Source organism: Talpa europaea, assembly GCF_964194135.1.
Source record: "Talpa europaea genome assembly, chromosome: 13".
Taxonomy (NCBI): Eukaryota; Metazoa; Chordata; class Mammalia; order Eulipotyphla; family Talpidae; genus Talpa; species Talpa europaea.
In genome coordinates this window covers 84,600,511-84,615,459 of record NC_140080.1, presented here as the reverse complement: position 1 = coordinate 84,615,459, position 14,949 = coordinate 84,600,511, and positions in this window count along the sequence as shown.

Below are 14,949 nucleotides of genomic sequence, written 5' to 3'. Positions count from 1 at the left end.
ACACTCTCAATTTCTTCTTGCAACCAATTCTAGGCAGGAAAAAGTTTGTGTATCAGAAGGGAATAAAAATGTAGCCAAGGCATATTATTACTTTCATTCTTCCTAGAGCAAGGATTTGATCCAAAGACAGAAAAAGTTGCCTGAGGGAGTTGTGAGTTCCACATCACTGGGGTTGTTCAAGCTTATGAGAATCATTCAGACTGATGATAGGCCTAGATGATTTTTAAAGGCCCTTCCATTGACAATAGTCTATGAATTTCACATTCATAATGACTTTGGTGCTTGAATGCAAGCTACCCGCCAAGTTAAGAGTAAATAGATGTGAGCTGTTAACAAAGTAAGCAGTGAAGTGGAATATTGTTTTTGCAGGAAAGATTTGCTAAGGATAATCTACTTTAAGAGAGTTGAGAGTTGATTCTATTAATGTTTATTGTTGCTCTTTTTGAAAGATTTCCATCTTGTATCTAACTTCTGAGATACATTTTCAAGAATAGGGAGGTAGGACAAGAACCTAGTGATGTGATATCTGTCTAATCCCTGAATATTAACTAAGGCTTTGTATTTAGGGGTTTGTGGATATATTGTGAAAGACCTGGGACTCCCCTCCCTGATCTAGCAAGCAAGAGAACAAAACCATCTATAGAAACTTAAATTCAGGACAGGTTTTGTTCTGTGAAGAAACTATGCAAGAATCTGATGTCTGGGATAAACATCCATTCACTGATGACCAAGGACATTTTAATGATGGGTTCCTGGCCTTTGAGTCTCCACAGGGCACTCTTCAGAAGTTAGGAACATGAGTTAACCCCAGCAATTGCCCTCCTCACTACAAAGAACATCAACATTTCCTTAGGTCAAGATAACTTAGGAAATTCAAAGAGCTAAACCTATGTATGAAAACCAGATGGACTCTGTGAAGACTCAGTTACTTTTCCTCTATACTCCCTCACAAGGTATGTAAACTCTACCTAAATAGAACTCACAGAGTAAAATTTGTGGAACTATTTCCTGGAATCACTTTGATTTTCCAATAAACCCTTTGTCTAATAAAAGTCATTGAGTTTTATTTCTGTTGACAGGCATTCCAAAGAAATTGACTGGCTTCATTTCCCCTCATCTATATGTATTTGGTCCATGCCGGCTTCTCTTCCCTTCATTTCATTGTCTCCTTTATTATCCACCTCCTATCAGAGGAGGAAGCTGAATTAGCGCTATTGTGACTGGTCATCCTTGAGAGAAATTCACCAGATACATCAGGAGAAAGCATCAATGACATGATAATCGATGGTGGTTCAAGATCCTGTCTCAATGCTGACATTGACCTTATGCTTAGTATTTCTACATGCCTGGTGTCCTAGGCATATTTTCTACCCAGTACAAATTGAATTGTGATGCCCACATATTAATACTTAAAGAACAATTAAAGCAATGTCAGAAATAGTAAAGGTCAAATTTGTAGAAAACTCATTTCTTCCGCTGAAAACTCTGAATGTTGCCTTAATCAATAATGAATCCCTTAATAGTTTCGTTATTAGGAATAAGCAATATGATTAAGAGATTAAACCATGAATCTGAAAAATAATTACATCAAATATCTTCTCAGTTTTGTGTTTCCTTAAAGTTAGCAAGAGAAAGAACCACAACAAAGAGTCAAGTAGTTGAATTATGTGTTAAAGTATGGAAAGGCTTTGGAATTTGATTCCTAGGTCTGTCTTACATACTGTGTCATTTGGCTCAAACTTTTTCATCTCTACACTTCAATTTTCTCACATTTCAATATGGTTAATAGTAGAGCCTACTACATAATGTTTTTCTTAGAATAAAATAAGAAATGTGCAATTCACATAAAATACCCAAGTTCTTAAAATGTTAATCTAGTCTCCCAGGAATGGTAAACCCAATAGAAATTTAAACAAAACCAATGTCAGTTTCTGAAAATATTGACTGAGGCTAACTCCATGTAATGAAGTCTCACTCAAAAATTGTCTATAAATATGATGAAATTCAGGCATTTTAAATATACCTGTGTATTAGGCAGAACAATTTATTCAAACTATTTGGAAAATAGAAGTTAAATGGATAAATTGGTTTTCCTGTTTCTTATATGAATATTACATAATGCTTAAAATCTAATCAATTTTTATTTGTGGTTAATTGATTTGTAATGTAATGGAGATGTGGGTATAGGTATAACATAAGTACATTCTATTCTTTCTTTTTTAAAAATGTCTAACACCATTGATATTAACCTGGGACCATAAGTAATTATTCCTACAAAATAAGTGTATATAGGATCTTTGGGGTGAATATTTCAATTGATTGTATATAATTCACTTTCAAGAGAGCTTCTTTCTTTTCCTTAAAAGCTGATTGTTTAGGATTGAAGTATGGCTATAAGGTAATGGGATTTGTTATATTATTAAGAAATATTATTTCACATTTGAATTATCTTTGACCTTGGGATAGTTTATATTTCTCACAACAATGTTGTCAGGACCCAAAATATTCTTGAAACTTTTTTTTTTAAAAAAGGTTTCCTTCATATTTTTATATACTTTGATATTTTTGAAAGAGTTGAACAACTGTCTTCACACTTCACCTATTTGATAATGGATTTTGATTTTTAAAGAGCACTCAAAGTCATTCAGAACCAAATCTAGGGAATAAGATGGATGATTAAGAACTATTCTTCTTCTGATGACAAGAAATAGAGTTGACATACAATTGTGATACACAATTACAAAGAAATGAGGTGTTGCCAGCCTTCCAAGACTAACAATATTATTATCAACAAGAACTTGCTATAGTTCTAGCATTTTCAAGTCACAGCATTAGATAATGAATTCATACTATTTTATTTAGTCTTCATAATACAAAATATTATTTTTTTCATCATTCAGATAAAATTAATGATGTTTAAAGGCTTAGGTAACATCCTCAAAGTGATATAGCAAAATAAATAGAATTATACAATTTAAATTTAGGATTGTATAAATCTACTTAAACTGTTTTTTAAAGTAATATTTCCCAAATGCTTTAGTGTTAGGTCAACTTTTAGAGAGGCTAAATACCTAATCTATCTAGGTAATGCAATTAAAGGTAATTTTTATTTGAATGCTTATGAGTGTAAAAAGAAGCCGTATTACTTTCAGAACCTAACATCCTATATTCTAATAATTTTACAAATTCTAGTGCAAATTATTTAGTAATAATTCTTATTTAATATTATATAGACTTAATGATTTGTTCATTTAAGTGGAACTAAACAATGCACTTTTGATAAAATGTGACATGCATTTTAACGTATATAGTTCCTGCAAAATAGTGAACGTCATTGCCGAAATTTTAATATTTGCTACTTCATTTATAATTACAATGAGGAGAGAAAGCAGGCCTTTTGAATATGCTTTATTTTTAATATGTTTTTTTCTCTGAAATTCTAAATTACCTTTTTTGCGTAATGATTCTAAATCCTACTGAATTCCTTTTTGCTTTTCTTCATGCTTAGTCTCTAATTCCTTTGCTGATTCTTTTTTTCTTCTTTTCCAGTTTGGCCTTTTAAGTGGTTGTTCTTGAGTCGTGTGAGTTCTTTGTATATCTTTGTGATCAGTCCCTTATCAGTTGTATAGAGTGCAAAAAATTTTTCCCAATCAGTGGGGTGTCTCTCTGTTTTGGTTAATGTCTCTTTTGCTGTACAGAAGCTTTCAGTTTGATATAATACCAGATGTTTATTTTTTCCTTGACTTTCTTTTGCTTTGAATGATGAGTCTTTAAAGATGTTACTGAGATGTATGCTTTGTAGTGTTTTACCTATATTTTCTTCTATTTTATTTTATGGTTTCAGGTCTTATGTCCAGGTCTTTTATCCATTTTTAGTTGATTTTTGTGCAAGGTGAGAGATAATTTCATTTTTTTGCATGTGGTAGTCTAGTTTCTTTTTTTTGTGTGGTGGTCCAGTATTCCCAGCACCATTTATTAAACAAACTTTTCAGGTTCCTTTGCATATTCTTTGTCCTTTGTCAAAGATTAGTTGTCCATGTAAGTGTAGCTTTATCTCTGGGCTCTCTATTCGGTTACATTGGTCTGTGTGTCTATTTTTGTTCCAATATCAAACTGTTTTAATTATTATGGCTTTAAAGTATAGCTTGAAGTTTGGAAGTATGGTACCTCCTTTCTCTTTTGTTTTCATTAGTAGGGCTTTGGTTATTCGTGGTGTTTTCTGTTTTTTGTTTTTTGTGGTTCCATATGAATTTCATAGTATTTGTTCTATTTCTTTGAAGAATGTCATTGAGATTTTTATTGGAATAGTGTTGAATCTGTATATTGCTTTTGGTAGGATGGCCATATTAATAATGTTAATTGTTCTAATCCATGAGCAAGGGATGTCTTTCCATTTCTTTGTATCTTCTTCTATTTCTTTTAACAGTGTTTTATAATTCTCTTTGTATAGGTCTTTCACCTCTTTTGTTAGGTTTATTCCCAAGTATTTGATTTTTTTTGTTTCAATTATAAAAGGGATGGTTTTCTTGATTTCGTCTTCTTTAGATCAGTTGTCTTTGTATAGGAAGTAACAATCCAGTCAAGGAATGGGTAGAAGAACTTAAAAGACATTTCTCCAAAGAGGAAATGCAAATGGCCAACAGGCATATGAAAAAATGTTCAACATCCTTTATCATCAGGGAAATGAAAATCAAAACCACACTGAGATACCACCTTACACCAGTAAGAATGGCACATATTAAAAGAAACTAGCAATAACAAATGTTGGCAAGGATGTGGAGAAAAAGGAACTCTCCTACATTACTGGTGGGAGCGCAAACTGGTCCAGCCACTATGGAAAGCTGTGTGGAGGTTCCTCAGTCTACTAAAAATGGAGCTATCATGTGACCCAGCAATTCTACTCCTAGAGATCTACCCAAAGGACACAAAAACATTGATTCAAAAGAACACCTGCACCCCTATGTTTATTACAGCACTATTTACAATAGGCAAAACCTGGAAACAATCCAGATGCCCAAACATAGAAGTCTGGATCAAGAAGATGTGGTATATATACAGCATGGAATATTATTCAGCAATCAAAAAAGATAAACTCATGCCGTTTGCAGCAATGTGGATGGAGCTAGAAGGAAGTATGCTCAGTGAAATAGCCAGAAGGAAAAAAAAATATTGAATGGTTTCACTTACAGGAGGAATATAGGGGAACCAAATAAGACATCAAAGTAAATAATAATAATAGTACAAAACACAACAAAGCAAAAACAGACAATTACAAATCAGAGACATCCTGCAGGGGAGGAGGCGGGAGAGGCATCAGTGGGAGGGGGGTGGGAGGGCCACAAGGGATTAAGGTGATGGTATGCAGATGCATTGGGGAAGGAAACTCTATGAGGACTACACATGAGGGGTGGGGGAAGCAAATATTGCTTAAAAATGAACAATGATGTTAAGAAAATAAAGAATAATAAGCAACAATTACTGAATAATGGAGGACTTTCTCGTATAATCTGCTATTTAGATAGCTGGAATAAAGTAGACAATTTTTTAAATACCTTTTTTCTACTAAATTTTTCACTCTGAATAAAGAATAATGTAAAGAATAAATAATAAAGTGGTTGTTCTTGGGTCTAGTATTGAACTGTCTTTTACTCATATTCTTCCTTGTTGGGTTCACTGAGGGTACCCACAGGAGTAGTTGGCAGTACTTCAGAGCAACTCAATTTGTCCTAACCCAAAGCTCCTTCCTTCTTCAAACCTGGCCCAGTGCCAGTGCTTGCTATGTCAGTGGATGGTATCGTCATATACCATATCATAACCAGACAACACTGAAAAGCAAAACTCAAGTTTTCTTGGATTCCTGATTGAAATCACCACGCCTCTCACCAGGCCCAGCTACGTGCTCACAGCATTTCTTGCTGGCACTGCATAAATGGGTAAATATTCTCTAGGAATTACTTTTCCTAAAGTAATGGAAATGTTTCTTCATTCAGTGCTTCATTCACACCCAGCAAAATGTCCCCACCAGGTGTTTACTCCTTTTTTGTGCTTGTAAACACAAGCACATCTTGTAAGCACACATGTAAACACATCTTGAAAAGTAAAGGGAGAAACCAATCTTTGCTAAATAACACAACAATAATATTAATATTAATAATAATAAACTATAGCTAGCATATATGGATTTGTTACGATGTACTAGTCATTTTCTGGACACATTATGTCTATAATCTTCACTTTTATTAAATTTTCTACCAAGCCAGTGTCAATACCTCACCAATTGAGTTCAGGAGACTGAATCTCAGAGAGGTAGAAGCCCAAGCTCACATAAGTAATAAGAGACCAAGGTAGATTCATGTCAGGAATATACCAATGTGGGGGATCTTTTCACTGTATGATGTGGTGATGAAGATTGATGCCCTATCTCTTCAGAATTATTTCCATTCAAATAGAGAACTTATAGAAACAATTTCTTTGTTCTGGAACATGCAAGCAATAGGATGCTTTGGGTCCATCAGAACTTCTCTGATGAGAAAGTGCACCAGTCAGTTAACGTCTATGTTTTCTTCTCATCCCTTCAAAGAAAAAGGCCTGCCTGTATCCCTCTCAATTTAATTTGCTGCATACCATTTAGGTAAGAGCTGTTAAAGCTAAAATCCTTAATAAAATTAATTTTCTGGATGGAGCTAGTATAAATATCCAAACTGAGATAGTTTTGACTTTCTACTTCAGATTGTCTTCCCCTTTGCTTTCCTGCTTTTGAGCAGGTGTAATCAAATCCACCAGAGTGTTTGAAAAAGTGAGGCGGCCGATGACAGGCTGGCAGAGAACAGCACCTGTATTTGCATGTTGTCAGGACAAGAAGCTGCCAGCACTTCAGGGGAGGATGGCAGCCAGGCTGGCAAATCCTTTGGCTGCCCTATCATAGGTCCGACAACCAGTAAGCCCATTAGAATGTAAATAGCAATATGACAAGTCTCCATTCAATTTATAGGGTTTTTATTGCAGGTGGTGATGGCAAAAGATTTATCTAAAGTGGAATTCCCCAATGACCATCACCAGCCTCCATGTACAAGCCAATTTGAAGCCAGTGTTTACAAATTGCAAAACACTTGGAAACAAAATCAAGAAAGATTGATTCTTTTGTTATAAATTTAGTTAGTTCCTAGACATAAAATGTAAGGATTTTTAAATAGCCATCTGGCTTAAACAAAATAAAACAGCAAAATCCTCTCTCAGCAAATCACATAGAAGAGAAATGCTTTGACTAGAATTATCTTCCTTGGGCTTGATCAAATAGTAAGCTTCCAGCTCCATTGTATTTCAATAACAGTCGTTTCCTGAAAGCATCTATTTGAAATATTTATACCAATGCTCTCATGGTTGCTTTAATGGGATTTCAACATTGAAAAGTGGGAGTGACTACTACAGATGGTGTGAGCTTGATCTCTGAACAAAACCAGCTAACTCACTCAATACTCATCCCTGCCTGAGAATTCCTGCTTCCTGTACTTCCAGCCAGGGCAAATCATGCCTGTGGCCAGGCAATACTTGCCTCCTAATTAGGGGCTCTGGGTAAAGGGTACCATTAAGCCACAACCCCCCAAAATAAAATGTCATTATTCAATCACTGTTAAGCTTCTTGCAAAGATGCATGCCTGCCATAGAATTAGGGTATCTTAGAATTTCAGGGCTAGGAAAAACTATGAAGCACATAAAATCCCAAAATTGTTTCATGGAAGAGACTCATATATAGAAAGAAAAGAATCCATGTGTCAGAGATGCCTAAACTCAAGGGTAAACCTGGCAATCTTTGGATTCTAGTTTGTGCTTTTAATAGGTCAGCTAGTACCTGGAGGTCAACATGACCTCCAGGTAACTATTTTGAACTGAAAAGAAACCAGATTGGCTGAAACATTAGAATGTTATATTCTAGAAGTGTCTGTTGTCTCATTGGGAATGCTAAGAGCCTTTCCCTAGATTTTCCTTAGCATGAACTTATTACAGGCATGGGACAAACCTTCTTTCTGTAGGTTTTAGCTTTAGAGTTTCACACATTCATTCCTTAATAAACATTATTGAATGCTTATTATATGATAAACCTGTTCTAGTCATTGGGAACACAGCAGTTAAAAGAGATAATAATTCCTGTTTCATACAATTTCTATTTCAGTGGAAGGAGAGAGATGAAAGCCAAAATAAACAGTAAATAATGTATTGGAAGGTGATATACACCATGTTTTTTAAAAACAGAAAACAGAAATGAAAGAAAGTTAATGCCAATGGCAGCTGCAATTTTGAAAAAGATAATCCACAAAAAATAAAGACATGGTATATATAAACAGTGGCCTACTACTTTACCGTATAAAAAAGGATGGAATCCTGCCATTTGCAAGAATATATACGGACCTAGATGTTATTATGCTTAGTAAAATAAGTCAGAGAAAGACACTGTATGATTTCACTTATAGATATTTTACAGAGAAAACAAATGGATGAATTAAATAAAGCAAAAATAAACTTTTGCACTATAAGATCAATTAAAATACCAGAAAGGAAGGGGGAAATGGAGCATGGGAAATTTGGAAATAAGAGGATAAGTGTATGGTGAAGGGTAGATTTAGACTACCCGTGGTGAATTTAATGAATTATACAGACATTGATTTATAATGATGTATACTAGAAACTTACATAATGTTGTAATTCAATGTTACTTCAATAAAGAATAATAAAATAACATGAAAAGATGGTCCAGAAAGGCCTCCCTGTGAAGGTGATGTTTAAGCAAAGACTTGATGGAAGTGAGAGAATGTGATGGGAGGGAAAACCTTCATCGGAAAGGGAGTACAAAAGGCACAGCCCCCCAGGGGGAGGCCTGCCCAGTCCATTGAAGGAACTGCAAGGACCTGGGATGGCACTGGGTTACAGAGAGAGCAGGAGGGAGGTCAGGGAGGCTGTGGAGGCTCCATCACAGACAGCCACGTGGACCACTGTAAGCCCATAGTCTGTTCTCAGTGAGGGGCACTGGTAAGTTTTGAGCATGATCAGTGGAAGGGTTTAAAATTGAGAGTATACTTTATTTATAAAATGTATTAAATTCACTTCGTTTGGACGGAGAGAAAAGCTAGAGTGAGGTAGGAAGGACTGAAGATTTATTGGACCTTTTTAGAGAACTTGGACTTTAACTTAAGAGCAGACATAAAAATAAAAGCAATAAAAACTTCCGAGCAACAAGTTTGAAGTTGATTTTATCCATTCAATGTCCAAAAATCAGTGATATTTTTTTCTTACTGCATTTGGATCTACCATGTTTCTCATTTTGAAGTAAATTTCCTGTCATATCAATGCTGATTTATTATTTTATTATTCTTGGAATGCACATACATTTTGATGAAAGCATCTTATTGTTTCCATTGCTAATCTTTAGTTTATTTTTTAAAGATTTGTTTATGTATACAAGAACTAGGGTACAGGCCAGAGGTGCAGGGGGTGAGAGGATTCACCAGAGACAGTGGGGAACAGAACAGGCAGACTGACTGAAATACACAGCTGAAGGGTGCAGCGGGCGAGACAGGAGAGATCTGCTGTGGGTAGCTCCCTGGTCAGCTGGGGATTGAACTTGTCCTGCAGAGGCTGCAGATAGCTTCACAGTGCTGTGCTTAACCCCTTGCGCCACCAGGGAGCCCCTAGTTCATTTTTTGATGCACATGCAAAGACCATTCTGAGTATATCTGCAAAAGTCAAACTCTTGTTTCCTCAGATTGCTCACAAATCTACCCACTGCTTCTTCAGATAGTTGGAAATCTTCAAAAAAAAAAAAAAATACAGGCAAAAACTGAGTGATGGAGATATGTGTTGTATATAGAGTTAGAAAAATAAAAGTTTAAAATTTCAGACAGCACAGTCTCCTGCCATCTGTTAGTAGCAATAGTTGGAATGCTTGGTCAAAGTTGAATGTCCAGTAACAATGATCATTCATGAAGCTCAGGGAGTGTTTGCCAAAAACATGTTAAACAGAATCACTTGAGAGACCAACAGATAGAATGGGTGAGAAGACATAGCAGAGAATAAAGTCATGAAAAGAAGCAAAGACAAACTTAATGTCACATATATGTTGTAAAGAAGACAGGTAACAACATCATAATGTCCATATATGACAAGCCGATAGCCAGTATCATTCTCAATGGTGAAAAGCCGAAAGCATTTCCACTAAGATCTGGAACAAGACAAGGATGTCCACTCTCACCACCGCTTTTCAATATAATACTGGAAGTCCTAGCCAGAGCAATAAGACAAGAGTAAGACATGTGGTATATATATACCATGGAATATTACTCAGCATTCAAAAAAGATAAACACATGCAATTTGCAGCAATATGGATGGAGCTGGAAGGGATCATGCTCAGCGAAATAAGCCAGAAAGAAAAAGAAAAATACCGGATGGTCTCACTCATAGCAGGAATCTAGAAAACTTAAATAAGGGACCAGGAAAAAGAATATAAGAAAGAAAATATCAAAATCAACAAACAACTATGAACCAGGGACACTCTATGGGGGGTGGGAGGCGGGGAAAGGAGGGCTTGGGGTCAAAATAAGGGGGTTGTAATTGTATAGGGAATATAAAAAAATTTAAATAAAATGTGAAAAAAAAAAAAGAAGAGAGGTAAGAGGAGAGAAGGTTGATTGACAACCTTTGAGATCAAGACAATGAAATTTGCTCTCAGAAGGAATTGGATACCAGAAAAGAGGTTGCCAAGGTGAAATGAAATAGTTCAGACTTTTCAAATCAAATTTAGTGGGACCTGTTCACATAGGCTGGGCACATAGGCTAATGCCACACAAAGTGACAGGACACAGTGTCCTGCTAAATAGTCCAAAATTTTCAGGATAACCTGTACTTAATAAAATTTAGTGAATAAAATTCTATTCTTCCTGAATTCACTTCACAGAGTGTCATTATAAGATCAAAAGTAACTGTGGGTAACAAAAAACAAACAAACAAACAAAAAAAGGGCATGATCTCAATCAGAGTAAGGTTCTTTTCCAGTGTTAAGGCTGTGTCAATATACAACTTATATTTTATTAAATTAAGGTTGATAAAGGGTGTTGCAGAATTAAATAATTCACCTAGGCTAGTTCTGCCCTCTTCTTCATGCCCCATCTTTGTTTTATTGTGTATTTCAATAAATAGACTCTAGAGTTTCAGGTGAATTTAAGGAAGTGAGGGGCTAAAGTGGAGAAACTTTCTGTGAATCACGATAGTCTCAAATTTGTTATTTTCCATGAGAAATGTGAAGTTTTTGTTTTTTTAAGCAAGGACCAAAATAGCTAACTAACAAACAGTACAAAAAAATATGGGCAGTCCTGCATTTTAAGCAAAATTTTGTGTTTGTGTGTCTTTTTGCTCTTTGGACTCCAAAACTAGCAGAGGGGATTGGATAATAGTCAACTTGGCCATAAGAAGGAGAAATAATGTCAGACAAATCTAATTTTCTTTTATGATAGAGTGACCAGCATTGTAGATGGAAAAAGCAATAGCTGTAATATATCTTCCCTTCAAGAAGGCTTTGACTTTGCTCCCCAAGATATGATCATAAACAAGTCAGAAAAAAATATTGTTGTTTATTTATGTCAGATGTCAGATGTGTAGAAGTCCAAGAGACTACTTATCAGTGATTCAGAGTCAACACACCAGAGTCCATTGAGAGGTTCTCTAAGTTTGGGCAAAGTTCAAAATTTAGAACAACGACACATCATGTTCCCCTAGAATCCAAACTGAATTGCTGATGACTTAGCAAAATGACTGACCTGAAACTCAATTGATGAAATTTGAGAGGATAAATTCAATTATTTTTAGAATGATAGCATTCAAGGCTACAGGGTAGCAGTATTTTAGGTAGGAAAATGGAGAGGGATCAAGATTACTCCTATGAGTTGAACTGAGTTATCACGACCTGAGAATGTGAACCTTACATGGATATAGTATTTGCAGATATAATTAAGATAAGGTCATTACTATTTATCCATTAAATTGGTACCATTTTCTTCATAAGAACAGGAAAATGTCCTATGAAACAGACACATACAAGGAGATATTGAAGTGACACAGCTGAAAATGTAGGAATATGAAGGGTTGAGGCAAGGCAGAATTCCATGCAGAGTCTCAAAGGGAATATACTGCTAATACCCTGAGTTCAGATTTCTGGGAAAACTATGAGAGAATATTTTCTGTTGCTTTGAGTGACCCAGCATTTGGTATTTTACTTAAGCAATCCTAAATAAGGAACACAATGACCAACAGATGTTCCACCAAAGAAGGTGTGGGAAAGAGGCCGCTAAGGTACCAATAAAACAGAGTCTTAGGGGTAATTCAGCACCCGTTACTCATTAACTATGATATAGGCTAATAATTCCACTCATAAGAACCTTAGTTCCTAAACTTTATAAAGGAGAGATGTTGTAGAGTGGAATTGGAACAGAATTTCTCGAAAAGTGTTCTGCCAGGCACAGAAGTAATTTTTGTAATTACTTCCCTGGGGGAAAGGGAAGTAATTTTTGTAAAATTTTACATGACATTTAGGGATTTTACAAACCTCTTTTTTGCAGACTAGATCTGTACTGATCTCCAGTATAGATCCCTGCTTTAAACAGGCTGCCCTTTAAAAGCAAGCCCCCTAGAGATGAGATCCTCCTTTATCCTATGGCAGTGATGGCAATTTCAGGCAGTGGGTCCATAGGGAAGAAACAGAGTCCTTAATATATTAAGTCTTCTGTCCCCCATCATCCACCTGCTTGCTCATACTCCATGGTATGTACAATGTCCAGCTCCCCAACATAGCTTTTTTTGTTTGTTTCTACTACATCATTTTGTTGTTCTCTCCTGAACAACTATCAGCAGGGCTTCATGGTATAACACCTGATCACTGATCTTCAGTAATTGATTAATATTTTCCATGTTTTTGCAAATAGGTTGTAAAATACTGATTCTGGAGTGGGAAAGATGAAAACAAAGGGTGAGAAATGCTTACCACCCAGGGTCAGTCACCATGGGAACAACTGCTCATTGGTTAAATTTTAGTCTGTTTTCCTAAACTTCACCCTGGTGGTGGTAAATTTTTTCTCCCATACTCTGGAATGACAAGTCAAGTGCAAGGACAGGGATGGAGAAAACAAAGAAGAGGAGGAAAGAGAAGAGTGAGCTTGTGTATTATGATCAGTCATTATTGTTAACCTCCAAGCCAAGAACCAAAAATGCATGTGATAAAATTTTATTTAGAAAGAAGGAAGGCTATAGCCTCATCATTGTTGGCTTTAAAATTTTTAAATAGATATCTTGATGGAGGTCACACATGAGCCTTAACAACAGACTTGATGAGTGTGGAAGATGAGGGTATGGGCCTCAGCCTTGAAGTCTTTCCAAACCACTACTGCAGCAGAAAAATCATTATACCCTCACAAGTCACAAAGTCAAACAAAAGTCTCAAAGATTGAGCAGATAATTCCATGGAGGCCTATTCAGAGCACCTTGCTTGGTTACAGTCGATTTCCTCCCACATGTTCATTCCTTTGTCAGATATTTATGTCCTAATACCAAAAGTCCATTGAACATCAACCATTGATACAGTAACATAAAGCAGATTTATATATTCAGCTTTTCTAATACTATTGGGAAGAGAAAGCATCACTCAACGTAATAGCCTCCTTTTGTAAGAGATATTCATTTTAAAATGTTGTCTTATAAATACAAGATGGGTTGAGACTTGTGTGCTCTAAATATTTTAAGGGATTTATGTCTGCATTAACTGTCCTTTTAATCAAACACTTTTAATCTGCTAACACTGCAGAGATTTCATGGAAAAAAAGCTACTTGATATTTCAAAGTTAAACTTTCCTAGAAGAAAGAAAAGTTAAAAAAAAACCACTCCTTAAAAGAGGATATTATGAACAGATTGCCAGGTTCATTGTTATTTATCAAAAATATCCCTATGTTAAATCATATTTGTGGCATAAAAATTACTTATTATCTCTCTATCTTGAATACTTTATTAAAATGCCCCAAAGTTGTATGCCTGCATTTTTGTGGTCTTAAACAAATATGTAAGATCTATACCTACTCAGTCTGATTCCTTTCTAATTTAGTGTATTTCAGTATATAAAATTCTGGCAGTTCTTCAAGGACTAAAACATCTGTAATCCATGGAAGCTAGACTTTGCCAATTGACTATTTACTCCCCATTGAATCGTGCTTTCTTCCCATTCATTGCACTTTCCCCTCAACCTAGAAACCCACTCTTCTGTATCCCCCAAATAATAGAATTCTCAATCATGAACCATTTTCTCTTTCTCTTCACCTCCAAACATCTTGAAGGACTAGCTTACACAATTATTTCCACTTTCCCAGCATTGTTTAACTCTTAACCCAGTAGAATGAACCCCATCCATTGCCTGAGATCACTCTTCTTCCAGTCCATAGTGTAAAAACATATTAATGGCAGTTCATTAATTATTAGAGTTGATTTTGTCAAATCAGTGAGTCATGGATAAGTTTTCATCAGCGAAACTTTCCTAGATAAAATGTCATTCAGAAGCCCTATACAGCAATGGTAATGATTTGATCGAATTGGAATTGGGATAGGGGCCTGAATACATAGTATTAATTAGAAATGAATTTGGTGCCTTTTAGAAAATGGCTTATTTTGAAAAATAGGAAAAATAGGAGTTTCACTTTATTGATATAAAATTGACAAAATGCTAAGTTAATTAAGGAATACAATGTGATGGTTTGATATACACATGGTATGGAAGGATCCTACCCAAGTTAACTAACACATCTATCACCATGTACATTCATCACCCCACCCCTACCTTTTTTGTTTTGGTGAGAATGTTTGCGTCCTACTCTCAGGAAATTTCTATGATTTTCAAAAACAGTATTATCCACTATAATCACCA